General features: G+C 49.8%; 1 pseudogene; it reads left to right on the forward strand.

The window, feature by feature from the left end:
- The first annotated feature begins 1,751 nt into the window (after window positions 1-1,751).
- On the forward strand, window positions 1,752-2,937 carry LOC102262577 (annotated as a pseudogene).
- Window positions 2,938-12,325: the final 9,388 nt, after the last annotated feature.

Consider the following 12,325-nt stretch of genomic DNA (forward strand, 5'->3'; position numbering starts at 1 on the left):
AAAGTAAAAATCACCTCAATGTTCAATAAGGAAATAGCTAAATAAGCTAGGGTGCATCTCCATGACGAAATGTGCGGGCCTCGCCCTGGCTGGATAGCTCAGTTGGTTAGAGTGTTGTCCTTGATACTTCAAGGTTGTGTATTCAATCCCCTGTCAGGGCACCTACAAGAATCAACCAATGAATGCATAAATACGTAGGACAACAAATCTATGTCTCTCTCTAAAAAAAAAATTAATTTTAAAAAATGTGGGCCTTAAGCCCTAGCTGGTTTGGCTCAGTGGATAGAGCGCCAGCCTGCGGACTGAAGGGTCCTGGGTCCGATTCCGGTCAAGGGCATATGCCCGGGTTGTGGGCTCAATCCCCAGTGTGGGGTGTGCAGGAGGCAGCCGATCAATGATTCTCTCTCATCATTGGTGTTTCTATCTCTCTCTCCCTCTCTGAAATCAATAAAAAAATATTTTTAAAAAATGTGGGCCTTAAAATATGCTTTCATCCAAACCCATTCATTGGTCTCTGTTTTGTGCCAGGAATTGGGGCTGGGCTAAGACAAAAAGAGGTGCTGCCTGCAGTCAAGGAAGGAGACAGGCTCATAAACAGGTTCAGAACTTGGACAGTGAGAGATGCCAGGGCTGGTGAGTGTGTGAGTGTGTGTGTGTGTGTGTGTGTGTGCGCGCCCGCTCACACGCACAGGGACAGAGAGTGGAGTCCTGGGAGGAGGAGAGGATTCTTCTAGAGTTGGAGTGATCAACAGGAAAAGTGATTGAGAAGATGAGACTTGAGCCACATCCTGATTCTGTATGAAGAGTTTGTCATGTTGTGGGAAAACAGTTCTGATGTTAATTCAAAAAGGATGAAAAAGTCTATGTAGTGTGTCCATGGAGCCGCCACACTAGCTTTGGGGTTGTTTTTTTTTAACACTAAGTTTAATTTACATAAGAAAGACAAGCTTTTATCTTCTGTATACTATGGTTATTTTAACTTTTCTGCTCTTTCTTCTAAAATGAATCCTAACTAAAACATTTACTGCCTGTCCCAGGGCCCTAGCGGGAACACAGCTGGGTGATTCGAAGAGAGTTTAATAAGGGAACTGTTCACAGAGGTGTGGGCAGGGCACAGAGAAACCCCCGGGGCTGCTACAGTACCCGTGGCAAGTAACAGTGGGTGTCAGCACCTGCGGTCTGAAATGGGGGGAAGAGGGAGCCGTTCAGGAACCCGGAGCCAGAGAGAGCTGGGTGGAGAGGGTGCCAGACAACAGCTGTGACCGCCAGTCAGTGGATATAGTCAGTATTGACCCCGCAGGGAGAGGAAAAGGAGAATAAATTTCCTGACTTCACCATCCTCCCATCTTCTGATCCTGAAACGGAGGGTGTGAGTCCCGAGTCCCCTGTTGTCGCTCAGCTCACTAGGGCGTGGGGTCGGCAGGGTCGGGGGGTGAGTCACAGGGAAGCTCCTCTGATCCTTGGTCCAAATTTTAAAAAAACCCTGTCCCCAGCACAGAGGATGGTGTCCCATCAGCTACTATATGATTGAGGGGGGCGGGTGTCAACCTGGCAACACTCCTATGGAAACCTAGCTACTGCGAGAGTTCTTCCCAGAAGTCAGCAGTGGGAAGTGAAGGTCGTGAGGCCTGAATGTATCATCGTAGCCACCTGCTTTCACCCCCAAGGACACGGTCTCCTCGCCCTTTGCCAGCTCCTTGGCTGGGCAGGGTGTTTTACTCGGAGGATCACTCCAGCCTTTATTCCTGTAGGCCCTGAGTCCGTGTGGTCTCGGCTCTCTTGGGTGGACCCGGCTCCTGGGCAGAGGGCTGTGAAGAAGCCCTTCGGCGAGTCCCTTGGGCTCCAGATCCAGTGCCAACCACTGCTGCGCAGTCGCAAACCCAGTTTCTCTGGTGCTTGGGATTCATCAGCCGGCCATGACGGGGACCCCTTCTCTGCCTGCTGGGCCGGTGGTGTGAGAAATGGGAATGGCGAGGGTCGGCGGGCATTGGACACATCCTTCAGGGCCCACAGCTGGAGAGGACCCCCCGGCTTCTGCTCGGGAGCCCAGGCAGAATGCAAAGGAAGCGGGGCCACGGTTCGATGTACTTCTGCTTGAGCGTGGTAACTACTGCCCCCAGGTAACTCCCTCCCTCCCAGACGGTTTACTGGCAGGGAATGTCTCCCTCTCCACCAGGAACAATCATTTTCAAGGGGCCCCAGATGATGCCCTTAGGAGAGTCCAGTATTCCAGGGGTGGCCATGACCTTCAGTGGGAATGAAAGCATGCTCCCCAATGGGCCACATTAGGACACCAACAATGCATTATGCTGGCCCCCACAGTACCTTCTAATAGAGACTCTTTAATCTAGAATGCTATTGTCCCAACCATGCCTTCCGCTGGGGGCCAGGCAGGGCTCCCCTCTTTGGCTCAGACGTTGCCCCCCCAGAGGTCCCCACAACTGTGGGATGGCCCCAGCTGGGTCCCCCTTATTGCTGACGTTAGAATCCCAGGACGCTTTTGTTAGCCAGCCAGCCTCCCAGGAAGACCCCTTCCTCCCTGAGCAGCCCACACCTGCTCCCCAAAGAGCAGAGCAGACGTGCAGGACCCCGGAAAGGGCTCCCAGGAGGAGAGCCTGGTTGCAGGGCCTTCCTGCTGCTAGCGTGAGAACTGTGGGAAAGCTTACACCACGCGCTCCCACCTCCTGAGTCACCAACGCACACACACAGGTGAGAGGCCCTATAAAGGTGAGTGGGAAGTTTGTACGTGGCCTTTCTTCCGTTGGACGACATATGTGGATATACACCAGCTACTGGCCACATACATGTGATCAGTGCGGCCAAGAATTGATGAGATCTGACCACCTCAGGCAACACCAAAGGACACATCTGCGGGTGCCAGGATCCCCGAATCCACAGGCCAACGATGAACAGATGGCTGGTGCTCCTGGCCTTTAGGTCAATCTGCTCTTCCCCTCACTTGGCTTCTCCACCCAGATCCTGCCTGCCTCTGACCAGCTAGTCTCTTTAGAGCAGTGGTTCTCAACCTTCTGGCCCTTTAAATACAGTTCCTCATGTTGTGACCCAACCATAAAATTATTTTCGTTGCTACTTCATAACTGTAATGTTGCTACTGTTATGAATCGTCATGTAAATATCTGATATGCAGGATGGTCTTGGGCGACCCCTGTGAAAGGGTCGTTCGACCGCCAAAGGGGTCGCGACCCACAGGTTGAGAACCGCTGCTTTAGAGAAAGATTGTGAGGCAGTGTTGAGTGAAGCCCATATGAGCTGGACCCCTGTTGGGGACTCTTCAAAAACTGTCTTGCATGCCCTTGTCTCTTTGGGGCCACCTACTGTTGCTGCGTTTAGCTACATGGACAGATGAAGCAAAGTAGAGATTGGGAGCTTTATTAGAAAATTCATGAGTCAGCTCAGCTGGTTAGCATTGTCTCGATACACCAAGGTTGTTGATTCGATTTCCGGTCAGGGCACATACAAGAAGAAGCAACCAATGAATGCATAAATAAGTGAAACAACAAACTGATGTTTCTGTCTGTCTCTCTCTCTCTCCTTCCCTCTCTCTCTCTTTCTCTAAAATTAATAATTTATTTTTAAAGAAAGCTGTTAGAATCTGGGAATTTCCCCAAGGCCTGAGGAATTAAAGCTGAAGGGAAGCTATCTGCCCTAAGGGTTAAAAAAAAAAAAAAGCCCTAGCTGGTTTGGCTGAGTGAATAGAGCATCGGCCTGTGGACTGAAGGATCCTGGGTTCGATTCCAGTCAAGGGTACATGCCCGGGGTTGCGGGCTCAATTCCCCCAGTAGGGGGCGTGCAGGAGGCAGCTGATCAATGATTCTCTCTCATCATTGATGTTTCTGTCTCTCTTCCTCTCTGTCTCCCTTCCTCTCTGAAATCAATAAAAATATATATTTTTAAAAAGCTCTTTATGTCACTCCCCAACTTGCAGCCCTTCAGTGACTCTCCTTGGCCTGCTACAAAAAATCCAAATTCCTCATCGTAATCTTCCACAGTTTCCAGAGCCAGGCTACTAGTATGTTCAAATCCTGAATTTACCGCTTACTAGCCATGTGACCTTGGGGAAGGTCTTCTGGTGAGAAAAGTACTATTGGCCTGTTTGGGACACACCTTATTGAATCAGATTCTGTCCAGCACTCACCAGCCACATGCCCAGAGCTTCTGTCTCCTCCCACCACTTTCATTCTTGGATGGAATGCCCCACCGCAGGGCATGGGATCTGGCATCTCAAGTGGCCACCAGCAACACAGAAGCCTGGGGGAGTTCATCCTCTTGGGTAACATTTGACTAATGGGAGTTGGGAGAGACCCAAGCAGATAAGTTCCCTCTGCTCCCCTCCCTTCCCTGAATTGCTGCAAGGCAGCCTCTCCACACAGGCAGCCAACGGGGAGATCGCCCAAGCAGCCAGTGAGCACACCTGCTGTGCTTCAAGGCTGTGGGGTCGCAGGATCCCCCTGCCATCACCTCCCTTCTCCCCTGCTTTTCTCCCTTGCTTTTTCTTTCTCCCTCTCAGTGCCTTGGGTTTCGTGGGTCGCAGGATCCCCCTGCCATCACCTTGCATCACCTCCCTTCTCCCCTGCCTTGCTTTTTCTTTCTCCCTCTCAGTGCCTTGGGTTTACGCCATCCAAGTAAAATAGTGGTACTTTGTGCTTGTTTTAGGCTCTGTTTTCTAGGTGACTTGGGGGTGGAGGACAATCGACCGGGGCAGAGAAGGACAAACCCACTGTAACTTCGCCTCCTTACAGAGCTTAGATACCAGATACCTGCGCATAAGGGCTCTCCTGACAGCTCAACCAGGTAGTTCCAGACCTCATTTCTGGACTCCTCAGCCAGCCATTCTTCTGACCAGCGAACTAATAGGAAAGGCATTTCCCCCAGCTCTCCCGTGAGCTCTCCAGGGGCGGAGCTGGGATCCCAACCAGGATCTGTCCACCCCACAGGCACCTCTCTTCACTCAGAGATGGTGCCTTCTGCAGATGTTGCCTGTGCCTACTCTGGTGCCGAGCACTGCCAGGTGATGCCACAGTGAGATGAATCAGGACAGGCTCCTGGGGTCCAGGAACCATTAGGTCTAGGGGCTGAGAGGTCCACCCAGGTGCAGCGCCCATGGAGAGGAGGGGCACCTAAAGGGGAAGGTCGGACAGGCATATGCGCCCTGACCAGGGATTGTACCACCACCTGGGGGATGTGCCCTGACTGGGAATCGAACTGGCAGCTTTTCAGTGCACAGGACCATGGTCAGTGAACGGAGCCACACTGACCAGACTCAGCAAAGATTTTTAAGCCTGCGATTCAGAGAGCATCCCAGCCGAGGGGATTGGTGGTGGATGGCATGGAACAGCAGCAGTGTGCGGGGAAGAAGACTTCTCTTCTCAAGGAGGTGCCCGAGTCAGAGCTGAAGAGCTCATGGGGCTTCGCCAGACTTGCCATTTCCTGGCTGTCTACCCTGGGTCATGCTTGGTGCTGGACACGAGAGCTCAGAACATGATGGTGCCCGCTGTACGGCAGAAAGATAACGGACAATTCTGAACGTGCTGCCAAGGCGAGGAGCTGAACCTCTGCAGCCTCTAACTTATTCTGGGCAACTGGGGAAGTCCCAGCACCTTAGCTCTGCCTGCCCTCTGCCCCCCAACTCTGTTCTGCATGCCACCTCGGTCTGTTTTAATGGCCCCAGTGCACCTGGGCCAGGCCTCCAGGTGTCCTCCACCCAACTTCCAAGCAAGGGGAGTGGATATGATATTTTTTTTAAAAGTAGGGACAAGAGGGCGCTCATTTGTGACCCAATTCCTGGCCCCAAGGACTCAGGTTTCCAGCACCGAAGATCTCTTTTATTCCCACCTGGGCACTAGGTCCCTTCCGTGGTGAGGGGGTGAATGCAGGAGAAGAAATCAATCTACCCGTTAACAGTGATACCCTGTCTATGCCAGGTTTGGGCTCAGCCTTTCCCAGTATTATCTTGTTCAACAAAAGGGTGGGAAAGATTAGTAGGTTTTGAATCCTGCCATTTCCTGGCTGTGTGGTCCTGGGCAATTTACTTCTTTCTCTCTCTTGCTTCTGATAGCAAGTTGGCAAGATTGGATTCACACTAAAATGATAATCACATTCGAAAAATGGTTTCTTTGACTGCCTTCAGGGAGAGCAAGGGGCTGCAGTGCTCCGGGTGACCCTGGAAGGACTAAGGTGAGGAAGTGGGAGATTAGAAAACTTCAGGAGTGATAATTAATGGGATTTGGTTGAGGGCGTGGTCATGGATGACTCCTGGGTTTTTGGCTTGTATTATAGGTAGCACAGAAGAGTGGATGAACTTCATTATGTAATTTATTTTCTATTTTTATGATCAGTTGTACATGCAAAAGTATTATTTTTGTATGTATGCAATTTAAAGAATAATAATAAACCTTATCTACCCTTTTATGTCACTTGAGAAAAAGTGAATACTAATTAATACATTTGAAGCCTTTGAGCTCCCCCTCTGATCACATCCCCCCATCCTCCATAGAGGTAACCTCTATCCTGAATTTTGGTTAATTTTGCCTTTGCTTTTATTTGTTGTTTCTACCATATATGTATCTATTATTAAACAATACAGTGATTGGTTTAATGTGTTTTTTGAAAAAATATATTTTTATTGATTTCAGAGAGTAGGGGGAGGGATAGAGAGAGAGAAATGATGAGAGAGAATCATTGATTGGCTGCCTCCTGCGCACCCCACACTGGGGATTGAGTCTTCAACCTGGGCTTGTGCCCTGACCGGGAACCAAACTGTGACCTCCTGGTTCATAAGTGGGCGCTCAGCCACTGAGCCACGCCTTGTTTGGTTGAAAGAACACCCTGCATCCTGAAGGAAGGCGCCTTCACCTTGCAGGGGTGGCTTCTCGGCTCTGCTCTCCCTGAGCCTTTGGCTGCAATCCGGTCTTCTGTCAAGCCAGCGGCTTCTAGGCCCCGGGGCACAGGGTAAGACCAGTAAATTCTCTGGGCATGAGCTCATTTGACAGTTTCCTTGGCTATAAAATGCATGCCTTGGTTGGAGGAGGTGTTGTGTGGCCTGCCGTGGTGATGGATGGATAAGGTGCTCTGTAGGTCCATGAACCGTGGTGCTGACAAAAGCAAAGCAGGCAGAAGTGAATGCAGACCTGGAATGTGTCTATTCTTGCAAAGCTAACGCACAGCCCTTCCATGCTAGCAGGGCCAAGTCAGATCCATCTACAACCGGGTGGGAATGGTGCCCAAATGGGGACTCAGTACTGGGCTGTAGCACTGATCACAGCAGGTAGCCCCAGAGAGGGGAAGACTACGCTCCTGAGACAAAGCATGACTCCACCCCTGCCACCACGGTTGACAGAACAAGCCCTGGGGTGCCTGGGGATAGAGGCTGATCATGGTCCACCTGATGACCATTCTTTCCCACGCTTTGTTGTGGGTCTTTGTCGTTACCTTGCCTTTGGCTGTTAAACATCACCACCTGGCCCGGCTGGTGTGGCTCAGTGGTTGAGCATCGACCTATGAACCAGGAGGTCACGGTTCGATTCCCGGTCAGGGCACATGCCCAGGTTGCAGGCTCGATCCCCTGTGTGGGGCATGCAGGAGGCAGCTGATCCATGATTCTCTCTCATCCTTGATATTTCTATCTCTCTCTCCCTTCCTCTCTAAAATTGATAAAAATATATATATTTAAAAAAAAACACATGCAAAAAATATCACCACCTGGCCTTTACATCACCAGGATACCATTATCCTCACTGAGATCAGGGAATCCAGTTCCAGTGATCCTCCTGGCACCACCCCCCCCCCCCCCCAATAGCATTACCAGCCTACAGAGGACAGCCATCTGAGCATATCAAGAATTCGATGTCGCTCGCCAATGCACTTCGACATGCTTTGGTAAAGGAGTGTTTTCCTGACCCCCTTCAACCATGTGGCTGGAAGTGGCTAAACAGATTGCACAGAACAAACCCAATCCAGCCCTCCCATCTCCCTGAGATTTCAGACTCCTTCCTCTCTAGTATGCCAGGGAAATTCCGGCATTTCAAGCTTATTAACTATAGGCTACCATGAAGTTCAGGCTTTAATTAACCAAACCAGCAGACTATGAATGCCTCTCCCAGGTGCTCACGCCAACACATTACATCCCAAACCCTGATGAGCATCCCTGGCCGTGAGTTTGGCCACGCTGAGCCTTACAGTCCACCCTCCTGGGTCTGTTTCCCACACAAGTTCCAGGGGCTCCCGCCAAGGCAGGTTGGCAAGGCCTGTAACTCTTTCTGGCGGGGCTTTCTCCTCTTAGCGTGGGCCCGTGCAGGCTGTGCTGGGATCTAACTCACGAAGGGCCTGGAGCCAAGGGGGGTTGGAGGTGGGAAGGGCTCTGGGGCTGATGTCCTGGGAGACAGGAGACCTACAGAGGATGTTGTCTCCACAGACAAAACTATTTCAGGAGAACCTGGGGACTCAACCATTCTCAGCCTCATCCATGTCTGCGCCAATGTCCCCATTCCATCTCAGTGTCCCACCCATTTCCCATCAATGCCCTTATCTTAGCCTAAGAGACTAGAGCAGCGATGGTGAACCTATGACACGCGTGTCAGAGGTGACACGCGAACTCATTTTTTTTGGTTGATTTTTCTTTGTTAAATGGCATTTAAATATATAAAATAAATATCAAAAATATAAGTCTTTGTTTTACTATGGTTGCAAATATCAAAAAGTTTCTATATGTGACACGGCACCAGAGTTAAGTTAGGGTTTTTCAAAATGCTGATACGCCGAGCTCAAAAGGCTTGCCATCACTGGACTAGAGGGTTGAGCACTGCAACTTGGCAACCCAATGACATCCTGGGGCCAGTCCTCAGCCTTATGTGCCCTCCAAGATGTCCTGATTGCTCACCCTTCATTCCGAGTTCTGTTACAAACCCCAGCTGCAACGGAATTCTAGTGCCAACCACCTAACGTTAGCACAGACCCCACAAGTTAAAGGGCCTCGTCCCCAACAAGACTGCTCTTGCTTAGATGCCAGCTGCATGTTCAGAAGGGTTCCCAGGCCACAGGCACTTCTGATTGACGGGGTAAAAATTGGGGATTCCCACAACCCCCTTTAGGTTCCATAATTCACTAGAACAACTCACAGAACTCAGGGAAGTGCCATTCTTATGAATAACTTTATTAGGACATGAATCAGCAGGACCAGCCGCATGAAGAGGCACATAGGGTCAGGTCTGGGAGGGTCCTGAATGCACAGCTTCTGGGTGCCCTCTCCTCATAGAATCGGGACACATTACCTTCCTGACACCTCAGTGTGTTCACCAATGAGGAAGCTCCACTGAGTTCTGTGTCCAGAGCTTTTATTGGGGCTTCCTGACCCAGGCACAGTTGATTAGATAATTGGCTGGCAATTGAACTCAATCTCCAGGCTCTCTCTTCTCTCTAGACCTCACAGGGCTCAAAACCGCAACCCTTTCACCACGTGGTTGGTTTTTCTGGCATGGCCAGCCTCAATCCTGAAACGTTTTAGGGGCCACCATGAATCACCTGTTTGGTATAAACTGTCAGGGCCCACCATATATATCACTCCTAATACTTGAGAAATTCCAAGGATTTAGTCTCTCTCCCAGGAATGAGGGACAAAAGCCAGTCAAATTCTCCATTATAGAGCATATAGTGTGGTCAGTTCCCACCAGGCTAGCTTCTCAAGTCCAGCTTTTTATTCTGACAAGTTTCAAACCATTTAGATTAAACAATTCTTCACAATTTTACCACAATTTGTGCTCTCCGTAAATTAATGTCCCAGTAATTTCCCCTTCTTTCTTTTCTGTGGTTTTAGTTATTGGAGGTCAACAATGGTCTGAAAAGATTAAATGGAAAATTCCAGAAATAAACAATTAACAAGTTGTTAGCTTTTTAAAAAAAGTATGTTTTTATTGATTTCAGAGAGAGGAAGGGAGAGAGGGCTAGAATATCAATGAGAGAGAATCATTGATCTGCCTCCTGCACGCCCCCTACTGGGGATCGAGCCCACAACCTGGGGAATGTGCCCCGACCAGGAATGGAACCCTGACCTCCTGGTTCATGGGTCGACACTCAACCACTGAGCCACCTTGGCCAGGCAACAATTCATGTTTTAAAGCACCAGCCTTAACCTGCGATAAAATCTTGAGCTGTCTTGCGCTGTCCCACCCAGGATACGAATCATCCCTTTGTCCAGCGTGTCCACACAATACGCTACCCGCCTGTTAGTCACTTAGTAGCCATCTCAGTTATCAGATAGAGAGGCCACATTAACATAACTTTTATTACAGTATATTGTTATAATTGTTCTATTTTATTAGTAATATTGCTAATCTCTTACTGAGACTAATTTGTAAATTAAACTTTACCATAGGTATGTGCATATGTATGGGGTAAAACATAGCAGATATAGGGTCCAGTACTATCCATGTTTCAGGCATCCACCAGAGGTCTTGGAATGTATCCCCTGCAGATGGGGCGGGGGGAGTGGGGGCATTGGGACACTATCATCCAATATGCAGATCATACTCAAATTTCCCCAAGGGTACAATGTCCTTTATAACTGATTTTTCCAAAGAACTTATATATGTATATGCATAGCCCATGGACATGGGCAATAGGTTAGTGAAGACCTGTGTGTGTGTGTGTGTGGGGGGGGGGTGTGTGTAGGGGCTGGAAAGAAGGGGGGAAAAGGGGAGGAATGGGAGATATCTGTAATATTATCAACAATAAAAAATATATTTACAACATAATAACTGATTTCCCCTCCAACTTGGATCCAATCCAGGATCACACTTTGCATTTTTCATATCTCGTTTAATCTGACACAGTTCCGCAATCTTTTCTTTTCCTTTCTTTCTTTCTTTTTTATGACATTCAAAGAAGTTTTAAAAACAACACAAATTTGTTTTGTGTGTGTGTGTGTTAATCCTCACCCGAGGATATTTTTCCATTGATTTTTAGAGAGAGTAGAAGAGAGAGGGAAAGACAGAGAGGAACATTGATGTGAGAGAAACACATTGATTGGTTGCCTCCGGCATGAGCCCTGACCAGGGCCCGGGACAGGGAGAAGCCTGCTTGTGCCCTTGACCAGAATCAAACCCGGGACTCTTTGGTCTGAAGGCCGACACTCTATCCACTGAGCCAAATTGGCTAGGGCAAAACAACACAAGTTTGTAATCTCACAATATGGCGGTCAGAAGTCTGAAATGGGTTTCACTGGGCTAACATCAAGTTGTGGCAGGACTGCATTCCTTATTTTCTTGCCTTTTGCAGCTCCCAGGACCCTCTTGTATTCCCTGGTTTGTGGCTCCTTCCTCCGTCTTCAAAGCCGGCAGCATATACCTTCAATCTGTCTGCCTCAGTTTCCATCATCGCATCCCCTTCTCTGACACACACTCCCTCCTTCTTCTAGGGACCGTTGTGATGGTAATTGGCCCACCCACATGATCCAGAATGTTCTCCCATGAGATGAACATTTATAAAGTGTCCAGGCCAGTCATTCTGCAGGATGACTCTCACTTTGGTTTGTCTGTCCATTCCCTCAAGATGAGGTTCAGAGTGAACATTTTTGGCAGGAATACGACAGAAGAGATGTAGTATTCCTACATCCGCAGTGTCCTCAGAGCATTGCATTAGGAGACACGTGGTGCTAGTCTGTCCTGTTAATGTAATGAACTTTGATTCCATGATTAAGGCGGTGTTGCCAGATCAGCTAGCTTCCGATAAACTAAGAAACCTGAGAACCACTGGCCCGGCTTTCCAAGCAGCCAGAGGGGCTGTAGCACACCTAGCCTGGCTTCCTCTTTTCTCACCCGCTTTGGGAACACCAGGGGGTCTTGATGGAAGGGAGCGGCCAGGCTCCGCAGGGCTGTCACTTATTCCCAGTTCTCTGGAGGCTCCTGGAGACAGCTCTGCGGCTGCTTTCCGTGGGTGCTGGAGTCCAGGACGTTGTTGAGCCCGCCTTGTGACTATGCAGGTGTCCCTGTACGTGTGCAGGAAAGGAGGTACACGCGCACACGTGGGTCTTCTGGCCTGCGTCAGCCCGTCCGCATGCACGTTGTCATGGCGAGCCTTCCTGTTTCCCCCAAAGCCTTCCACCGTGGAGGCTCTGGGTGGGTGAAGTTGTGCATGTGTGTGTCAAGCGTTTCTGAGCAGAGCCGGTCATGGTTCTCAAGTGCTCCCCCTGCCTGGGCGGCTTGGTATGGCCTGTGGCCCCTGCGAGGTGGTTGCACCCATACTTCCCGGAAATGTTTGCCTCCCGCACGCCGGTCCGCTGCGCTGTCGGACATGGACCCGCCAGGCAGTGCGA

The sequence above is a fragment of the Myotis brandtii genome, unplaced genomic scaffold (genome assembly GCF_000412655.1).
Source record: "Myotis brandtii unplaced genomic scaffold, ASM41265v1 scaffold929, whole genome shotgun sequence".
Taxonomy (NCBI): domain Eukaryota; kingdom Metazoa; phylum Chordata; class Mammalia; order Chiroptera; family Vespertilionidae; genus Myotis; species Myotis brandtii.